At 44.9% G+C, this 7,139-nt stretch overlaps 1 protein-coding gene across 1 annotated transcript in view; it reads right to left on the bottom strand.

The window, feature by feature from the left end:
- The window catches only part of PELI3 (pellino E3 ubiquitin protein ligase family member 3), a 44,635-nt gene extending 40,130 nt beyond the window's left edge, over window positions 1-4,505 (bottom strand). Inside the window, exon 1 of the mRNA XM_060758204.2 lies at window positions 4,175-4,505. The gene's annotated coding sequence lies outside the window, so the exon portion shown is untranslated. The remainder of the gene's footprint in view (window positions 1-4,174) is intronic.
- Window positions 4,506-7,139: the final 2,634 nt, after the last annotated feature.

The raw sequence follows: 7,139 nt of genomic DNA on the forward strand, positions 1-7,139 counted from the left end.
TATATAAAGCATTGCTTAGGGGATTGTAGCCATGGGAACGAAATCTATGGCATTGGAGTGTACCCCAACCTATATGAGGAACTTTATGGTAAGTTATAGTTGTGGGGATGGAATGGATGGTAGCAGAGGGCATCTCAATATATATATAAGGCATTGTTTTGGAGATTGTAGCCATGGGGATGGAATCTATGGCATTGGAAGGTACCCCAACATATATGAGGAACTGTATGGGAAGTTAGAGATGTTGGGACAGAATGGGTGGCAATGGAAGATACTCCTATATATGGCATTGCTTAAGAGATTCTAGTTATGGGAACAGATGGTACCCCAACATATATGAGGTATTGCTTGGGAGGTTATAGGTGTGGGGACTGAATGAATAGCAAGGGAAAGGTACCCCAATGTATATGAGGCATTGCTTAGAAGATTGTAGCCATGGGGATGGAATCTATGGCATTAGAGGGTACCCCAACATATACGAGGAACTGTATGGAAAGTTAGAGATGTGGGGAATCTGTGGCACTGGATGGTACCTCAACATATATGAGATATTGCTTAGGAGGTTATAGATGTGATGTCTGAATGGATTAATAATAATAATAATAATAATAATAATAATATAACAATAACATGATGATGGTGATGATGATGATGATAATGATAGATGGCACTGGAGGGTATTCCAATGTGGCATTGCTTAGGAGATTGTAGATATGGGGACGGAACCTATGCTACAGGTGGGTACCCCAGTACCCCAACATATATGAGGAACTGTATGAGAAGTTATAGGCGTGGGGACAAAGTACCCTAATGTATATAAGGCATTGCTTGGGAGATTGTAGATATGGAGACAGAATCTGTGGCACTGGAGGGTACCCCAACATATATGAGACATTGCTTGGGAGATTATAGATGGGGGGTCTGAATGGATAAAAATAACAATAACAATAACAACAACAACAATTCAATGATGATGATGATGATGATGATAATAAATGACACTGAAGGGTATCCCAATGTACATAAGGCATTGCTTGGGAGATTGTAGCTATGGGGATGGGATTTGTGGCATTGGATGGTACCCCAATATATATAAGGCATTGCTTGGGAGATTGTAAATATGGAGACGGAATCTGTTGCACTGGAGGGTACCCCAACATATTTGACACATTGCTTGGGAAATTATAGATGTGGGGTCTGAATGGATAATAATAATAATAACAATAATAACAACAATAATTCAATAATAATAATAATAATAATAATAATAATAACAATAGATGGCACTGGAGGGTACCCCAAAGTATATAAGGCATTGGTTGGGAGATTGTAAATATGGGGATTGAATTTATGGCACTGGAGGGTACCCCAATGTATATAAGGCATTGCTTGGGAGATTATAGATATGGGGGCGGAATCTGTGGCTCTGGAGGGTACCCCAACATATATGTGACATTGCTTGGGAGATTATTGATGTGGGGTCTGAATGGATATGATGATGATGATAATAAATGACACTGGAGGGTACCCCAACATATATGACACATTGCTTGGGAGATTATAGATGGGGAGTCTGAATGGATAATAATAATAATAATAATAATAATAATAATAATAATAATAATAATAGATGGCACTGGAGGGTACCCCGGTGTATATAAGGCATAGCTTGGGAGATTGTAGATATGGGGACGGAATCTGTGGCACTGGAGGGTACCCCAACATATATGACACATTGCTTGGGAGATTATAGGTGGGGGGCCTGAATGGATAATAAAATAACAACAACAACAAATCAATAATAATAATAATAATAATAATAATAATAATAATAATAATAGATGGCACTGGAGGGTACCCCAATGTATATAAGGCATTGCTTCAGAGATTGTAGCTATGGGGATGGAATTTCTGGCATTGGAAGGTACCCCAATGTATATAAGGCATTGCTTGGGAGATTGTAAATATGGAGATGGAATCTATGGCATTGGACAGTACCCCAGCATATATGAGAAACTGTATGGGAAGTTATAGGTGTGGGGATGGAACGGATGGCAGCAGAGGGTACCCCAATGTATATAACCCATTGCTTGGGAGATAGTAAATATGGAGATGGAATATATGGCACTGGAGGGCACCCCACACATATATGAGGAACTGTATTGGGAAGTTAGAGATGTGGGGGCTGAAGAGATGGCACTTTAAGGTACCCCAGTATCTATAAGACATTGCTATGGGGACAGAATCTATGGCATTGGAGGGTACCCCAATATATATGAGGAACTGTATGGGTAAGTTAGAGATGTGGGGACTGAACAGATGGCACTTTCAGGTACCCCAATGTCTATAAGACATTGCTATGGGGACGGAATCTATGGCATTGGAGGGTACCCCAACATATATGAGGAACTGTATGGGAAGTTATGGGTGTTGGGGTGGAACGGATGACACCTCAATGTAAATAAGGCATTTAAGATACCCCAATGTCTATAAGACATTGCTATGGGGACAGAATCTATGGCATTGGAGGGTACCCCAACATATATGAGGAACTGTATGGGAAGTTAGAGATGTGGGGACTGAACAGATGCACTTTAAGGTACCCCAATGTCTATAAGACATTGCTATGGGCACAGAATCTATGGCATTGGTGGGTACCCCAACATATATGAGGAACTGTATGGGAAGTTATAGATGTTGGGATGGAATGGATGACACCTCAATGTAAATAAGGCATTTAAGGTACCCCAATGTTTATAAGACATTGCTATGGGGATAGAATCTATGACATCGGAGGGTACCCCAACATATATGAGGAACCGTATGGGAAGTTAGAGATGTGGGGACCGAACAGATGGCACTTTAAGGTACCCCAATGTCTATAAGACATTGCTATGGCATTGATGGGTACCCCAACATATATGAGGAACTGTATGGGGAAGTTAGAGATGTGGGGACTAAACAGATGGCACTTTAAGGTACCCCAATGTCTATAAGACCTTGCTATGGGGACAGAATCTATGACATCGGAGGGTACCCCAACATATATGAGGAACTGTATGGGAAGTTATGGGTGTTGGGGTGGAACGGATGACACCTCAATGTAAATAAGGCATTTAAGGTACCCCAATATCTATAAGACATTGCTATGGGGACAGAATCTATGGCATTGGAGGGTACCCCAACATATATGAGGAACTGTATGGGAAGTTATGGGTGTTGGGGTGGAACGGATGACACCTCAATGTAAATAAGGCATTTAAGGTACCCCAATATCTATAAGACATTGCTATGGGGACAGAATCTATGGCATTGGAGGGTACCCCAACATATATGAGGAACTGTATGGGAAGTTATGGGTGTTGGGGTGGAACGGATGACACCTCAATGTAAATAAGGCATTTAAGGTACCCCAATATCTATAAGACATTGCTATGGGGACAGAATCTATGGCATTGGAGGGTACCCCAACATATATGAGGAACTGTATGGGGACGTTAGAGATGTGGGGACCGAACAGATGGCACTTTCAGGTACCCCAATGTCTATAAGACATTGCTATGGCATTGGTGGGTACCCCAACATATATGAGGAACCATATGGGAAGTTAGAGATGTGGGGACCGAACAGATGGCACTTTCAGGTACCCCAATGTCTATAAGACATTGCTATGGCATTGGTGGGTACCCCAACATATATGAGGAACTGTATGGGAAGTTGGGATGGAATGGATGACACCGCAATGTAAATAAGGCATTGCTTGGGACATTGTAGATATGGAGACGTATCAACGAGGCATAATTTGGGGAGATTATAGATGTGGGGACGGAGCGGATGGCGCCTTCCCCAGTGTGTTTGTAAATAAAGGGGTGCAGGAGAGTCATCCAAACCAAAGGAAGGACTAAGAGGGTGGCCTTTCTCTCCTGAAACCCAGCCAAAGTGTCTTTGGTGGATGAAGCCCCCTCCCCATTAAGCAGGTATAGGGCCCCACAAAGCATGGGGGGTGGGTAGACCCAAATGGGTCGAGGGTCCCGACAATGAGAGAGTAAATGCATGCATCAAGTCTGGGAGTGGAAGAGGAGGGCCGATGATGCCATAGACCCCCTCCCTTCCTCCCTGCCCGCCTCCCCCTCCCACCATACCCCTCCCACCTTGGGTCTGGGGTCCGGCTCACCCCTCTGTGCTGCTGGCCAAGCCTTGCTGCCTTTGCGGAGAGTCCCTTTGCTCAACAGCCGCTGCCTGCGCAGGATGGAGAGCCCTGCATTGCCGGAGGAAGGCGAAGGATGCTCAGAGGAGGAGGAGATGGAGGAGGCACAGATGCGGATGCTGCTGCTGCTGCTGCTCCAGAGTCTGCAACACACACACACACACACAAGCACACAACACAGGGAGGAAGGTGTGGGATCCTGCCCGGCCGCTCCTCCTCTTCCTCCTCCTTGCCTGGATGCTCCGAGCATCACTTTTCGGCCTTCTCCATAGGATGAAATCATAGGGTCCAAGGGCAGGAGGTGGGGGTGAAGTGCAACAGATCGAGAGTCGAGCCAAAACAATAATAATAAAGCAAGGGGTCCAAAGTCTTAAGTCTTAAGGAGGATAAATGGGTGGGTGGGTGGGTCAGCATCCCTTTGGCACAAAAAGCAGGGAGAAAAGTGGTACCCAACCGTCATGCTATTGAATGAATATTCAGCCTGTCATTGAACATCGAGAAAACCAAAGTGCTCTTCCAGCAGTCACCGGCCAATAATAGTAATAATAATAATAATAATAATAATAATAATAATAATGGGTTGTTGTAGGTTTTTTCGGGCTATATGGCCATGGTCTAGAGGCATTCTCTCCTGACGTTTCGCCTGCATCTATGGCAAGCATCCTCAGAGGTAGTGAGGTGCTTGCCATAGATGCAGGCGAAACGTCAGGAGAAATGCCTCTAGAACATGGCCCTATAGCCCGAAAAAACCCACAAGAACCTAGTGATTCCAGCCATGAAAGCCTTCAACAATACATAACAATAATGGGTTGTTGTAGGTATATGGCCATAGTCTAGAGGCATTTCCTCCTGACGTTTCGCCTGCATCTATGGCAAGCATCCTCAGAGGTAGTGAGGTCTGTTGGAAGTAGGAAAATGGGTTTATATATCTGTGGAATGACCAGGGTGGGACAAAAGACTCTTGTCTGCTGGAGCTAGGTGTGAATGTTTCAACTGACCACCTTGATTAGCATTTAATGGCTTGGGGGAAATCTTTTGTTGAGAGGTGATTTGATGTGCCTGATCCGCGCTACTGGTACGTCTCGACCTTACCGCAGCGTTTGACACCGTCGACTACGATCTAATGATTCACCGTCTTGCCATGTCCGGAGTTCGTGGTCAGGCCCTCAATTGGTTCAACTCATTTCTCCGGAACCGGAGTCAATGCGTGGAGTACATGGATCAAGTCTCCGATAGATCCCCCCTCCTATGTGGGGTCCCCCAAGGTGCAATTCTCTCCCCTCTTCTCTTCAACATCTGGGCACCACAATTCAAGAGAGATATTGACAAGCTGGAATGTGTCCAGAGGAAGGCGACTCAAATGATCAAGGGTCTGGAGAACAAGCCCTATGAGGAGCGGCTTAAGGAGCTGGGCATGTTTAGCCTGAGGAAGAGAAGGCTGAGAGGAGATATGATAGCCATGTATAAATATGTGAGAGGAAGCCACAGGGAGGAGGGAGCAAGCTTGTTTTCTGCTTCCTTGGAGACTTGGACGTGGAACAATGGCTTCAAACTACAAGAGAGGAGATTCCACCTGAACATGAGGAAGAACTTCCTGACTGTGAGAGCCGTTCAGCAGTGGAACTCTCTGCCCCGGAGTGTGGTGGAGGCTCCTTCTTTGGAAGCTTTTAAACAGAAGTTGGATGATGTATTGTTGAAGGCTTTCATGGCTGAAATCACTAGCTTCTTGTGGGTTTTTTCAGGCTATAGGGCCATGTTGTAGAGGCATTTCTCCTGACGTTTTGCCTGCATCTATGGCAAGCATCCTCAGAGGTAGTGAGGTTGGATGGCCATCTGTCAGGGGTGATTTGAATGCAATATTCCTGCTTCTTGGCAGAATGGGGTTGGACTGGATGGCCCATGAGGTCTCTTCCAACTCTTTGATTCTAATGATTCTACATCAAACAAAACATCAATAAACACAGCATTAACATAACAGTCAATAAAATGCAAATAATATAAATCACATAAACAAAAACAAGAATCAATAATGTCATATAAACAGTTTTAAAAATGGCAAGGGCCAAATGTAATAGATCAAAATTGAAAATATGCTGACGTGAACAAGGTAAAATATAAATGGGATAGCATTTTTCAAAGAGAAACGAGAGAGCGCATAATATGCATTATGAGGGCATATTGCTGAGAGTTCCCCTTATTCTGGGAAGGCACACTGGAACAACCATGTTTTCAGGCTCCTCCTAAAGACTGCCAACGTTGTGGCATGTCTAATGTCCCTGGGAAGTGAGTTCCAGAGTCGAGGGGCCACCACCGAGAAGGCCGTGTCCCTCGTCTTCACCAATCAGGTGGGAGAGTGAGCAGGGCCTCTCCAGATGATCGAAGAGATTGTGTGGGTTCGTACACAGAAATGCAGTCACACAACCCCTCTCCAATGCTAGAAATACAGCTTAATGGTGTAACACTAGAAAATGTGGACCATTTCCACTCCCTTGGCAGCCACCTCTCCACAAAAGTCAACATCGACACTGAAATTCAACACCGCCTGAGCTCTGTGAGTGCAGCTTTTTTTCCGAATGAAGCAGAGAGTGTTTGAGGACCGGGACATCCGTAGGGAGACCAAGGTGCTTGTTTATAAAGCCATTGTCCTCCCAACCCTGCTAAATGCCTGTGAAACGTGGACTGTCTACAGACGTCACATGCAACTCCTGGAATGATTCCATCAGTGTTACCACCGGAAAATCCTGCTAATCTCTTAGAAAGACAAGCGGATAAATGTCAGCATGCTGGAAGAAGCAAAGACCACCAGCCTTGAAGCGATGGTCCTCCGCCATCAACTCCACTGGACCAGCCACGTTGTCCGGATGCCCGACCACCGTCTCCCAAAGCAGTTGCTCTACTCCGAACTCAAGAACGGAAAACGGAATGTTGGAGG

Source organism: Anolis sagrei, chromosome 12 (assembly GCF_037176765.1).
Source record: "Anolis sagrei isolate rAnoSag1 chromosome 12, rAnoSag1.mat, whole genome shotgun sequence".
NCBI lineage: Eukaryota > Metazoa > Chordata > Lepidosauria > Squamata > Dactyloidae > Anolis > Anolis sagrei.